This window comes from Bidens hawaiensis, unplaced genomic scaffold (assembly GCF_021521415.1).
Source record: "Bidens hawaiensis isolate Kalapana, Puna unplaced genomic scaffold, B.hawaiensis_p1.1 tig00004551_1, whole genome shotgun sequence".
NCBI classification, from domain to species: domain Eukaryota; kingdom Viridiplantae; phylum Streptophyta; class Magnoliopsida; order Asterales; family Asteraceae; genus Bidens; species Bidens hawaiensis.
Window position 1 is genome coordinate 137,961 of NW_027491277.1, and position 3,404 is coordinate 141,364.

The 3,404-nt window shown below is 33.3% G+C and overlaps 1 pseudogene; it reads left to right on the forward strand.

The window, feature by feature from the left end:
* The first annotated feature begins 2,023 nt into the window (after positions 1 to 2,023).
* Positions 2,024 to 3,156, forward strand: LOC143626936 (deSI-like protein At4g17486; annotated as a pseudogene).
* The last annotated feature ends 248 nt before the right edge of the window (positions 3,157 to 3,404 follow it).

A 3,404-nucleotide genomic window follows, 5' to 3' on the forward strand; every position in this document is an offset into this window, starting at 1 on the left:
TAGATGATGGTTACCGACCAAATGTAACGACTATGTTTTATAGGATTTGCCTAGACTCACTGCCTCAACGTCTGTGATCGACAACACTCGGGTTTTACCAACTCCCGAGTTTTACCAACCAATGCCACCCCGTTGGTCCATCTCAATTTTCATATTTTTATTTGTTTTAGTTCCGGTATCATAACACATGTAACTGAAACCGATCGAATTCACGTAAAATTAACACCTCAACACCCGGGACTCACAACGCTTGTGTTTTTCCTACCGTTGCGCCGGGTAAAACCCTAGTTTAAAATAAAACGAATACTACGATTCATGTGGATCTCACATAAAGAAATAAACTTAAAAAACTTTTATCAACCTCACATTCAAACACAGTATTTGGATGTGTAAGTGGCGTGATTAGTAAGTGGTGTGATTAGTTATCATGTTTTGGGTGTTTATAAATATGTTTCGAAGGATTTCAGAAAGGTTTTGAAAATCGGTTTTCCATGAAAAAGGGGGTAAAGTTGTCGCAAATATTAGTTGTGTTTTTGATGAAAGGAACATATTTTTAACGTTTTTGATGAATATTTATAAACATGTTAGTTGTGTTTTATATGTGTTGAACAGTTTTAGAAAGTGTTTGAACTATAGTTTTACCAGGGAAATTTGACGCTTTTAGCAATTCGTTTTGGGTAAGTTATGGTAGAAGTGAAAAGGCCTGCCCGACACTCGGGTTATTTTAATTTTAATGTATGATTAGTTGGGTTTGATCGGTTTTAGATTTATGTTTTGTAGGACTTTCGTTATGTATGATGTGAAAACCTAACAAAATTTGTGCTTGCGTCTACGTGTTTAAGGTGTTCAAGGATAATAATCAAGTTGGAGAGGGGTAAAGTTGTCGTAAATGTTTGTTGTGCGCCTATTGGAGTGCAAGGATAGTTAATTAAAGGGGTTGAGATAATAATCAAGTTTGAATTGGTTATTTGAATTGTTTTTATTATTTTATTTCCTCTGTATAGTCTAACGAGTTTAAGTTAGATTATAAATACCGAGTTGTGATAAGGGTTGTCTTTGAGTAAGTTTTCTTGGATTAATAAATATTGGAGAGTTTGTTTCAAACACCATGATCGTTTATTATGTTAATATAAATTCATCTACGTGAAAAAACAATATTGACAAGAAGGTACAAAAAGAACTCACACAAAACTGGATACAGTCATAAAGAGGTTTAATGCGACTACCCTAGAGTGGTGTGGAACTAAGATTTTGTGATTAAACTTAATTAATCACACAATTTTATTATATGAAACATGAACCCGACCGAACAAAATACCATAATTAGTAATTTCGGCCATTAGTTAACTCATTAACCTAGCCCAATTAGTCACTTAGGTTTAAGCATGTTTGGGATGGAGTTTGAAAACAAATTATTAACTTGTTGATTGTTTTTTTTCAAAAAGCCAATAAGTTAAAAACATGCTCGGCAAACACAACGTCTACCCTATTTTAGCCTTTTGAAATTGTTAAAATGTTTTTTTCAAAACCACATATCCGGTCTTTCTGAAAAAACCAATAAATCAATAAGACTCAATCCAAATTAATGTTTATTTGTTTCATCAAACACATTTGAATTTATATAATTCTTCCTTAATTTTATAAAAATAAACTAGTTCTAAAAATAGAATTGTAGTTGTGACGTTAGTTTTCAAATATTTGAAATTGAGGAAGAAAAACCGAATATCTTGGAAAAACATGACAACCCATCTGCCTCCGATTCTTTTGAAACAATAACACAGATTATGTTATGAAGGTAGATGATCCATCCTGTAAAGCCTTTGTTTGGGATTTATTTCTTTTTCTTATTATAATTCAATTCCCACAAACCCCAACACCAAACCCAATCCAACCATTTTAAAACAAAACAACAAAAAAATCATAATTCTTTAAAAATTAGATCAATCAAATAGATAAAAAAAGGTGAGTTTGATGATTTATTTACATGGGTTTTCTGTGAATTGTAAAGCTTTTTTTTTTTTTTTTTGGAATTATTGAAAGATGTTGTGTGGGATGATTAGCGAGAAAAAGAAGACAGGGACTCCGGTGTATATAAATGTGTATGATCTTATGCCGGTTCATTGTTACACGTATTGGTTTGGGCTTGGATTCTATCACTCTGGTGTTCAAGGTTTGATCTTTGCTATTTTCCTTATTTGACATAGAATATCCATTTATCATTTAACTTGTCTTGAAGCTTCTTAAATCATTGAATTGTACAAGTCGAATGTAATTTATTTTTTTCGTGACAAAAAATCGAACCCCACACAATTAAAATCATGTAACATGAACTAAACCTGTTTAATTAGTTTATTTTATATCAAGTTGTAAGCGTGTTAATCAGGTTGGTGGGAAGTAAGTCATAAACCGGTTAGTGGGCTGATCTTTTTTAATTAGATCAGCCCACTAACCGCTTTATGACCCATTTTTCAACGGGTCAACCCGAACACGACTTGTTTAATTAAACAAGTCAATTTGAACATGACTCGTTTTTCAATAGGTTAGATATGCCAACCCAAAACATGATTTTATGGTTTGAAGGCCAATAAATTTGGTTGTGATAATACTCTATATTCGTTTGCGAGTTAATAACTTTTTGTATTTGGTCAGTTTATGGGGTCGAGTATGCCTTCGGGGGTAGCGACAGTTCAGAACCCGGGATTGTTAAACTGGAACCAAGACATTTTCAAGGTTTGCATGTAAGAAAAACCATTTTAATAGGAAGAACAGAATTGAGTGAAAAAGAATGCCAAGAATTCATTAAAAAGGTGGCAAAGAGTATCCTGGGAATAGTTACAACATCATTTTTAGGAACTGCAATCACTTCGTGAATGATACGTGTCGAAGGTTGACCAAAAAGTCAATCCCAGGTTGGGTCAACCGACTCGCTCGACTCAGTAAGAATCACACACTTCCCTTTTTTCCTTTTTCAGTTTTTAAGTTTTATGCATTAGGTTAGATTGGTATATGGTAAGATCAATCTTGATCAATATTTGATTATTATTGAAGTATTTATTTTGTGATTTTGTAGATTTTCTTTACTCTTGTCTTCTTCCGGATGGTTGGAACGAAATACCGCCTAGACCAGCAGTTGCTGCAGCTAGACATAACAAGTAGAAACATTTTCAACACTAAGTCCTAAACCTTAAGCTTCGTCTCAACACCCGCAATCACCATTTTTTGTTAGATTGGTCTTTGTATACGTGAAGTGAAATAAAATATGGCATGTAAATGGCTTACATTGATGTTCGTAGGAACGGAATGGGATGGGTTACAAATGTGAGTATTCATCATTTGTAAACAAATGAGATATATGTAAATATTTTGGTGTTTTTCGCGACTTACAAAACGTGTCACATGTTTCT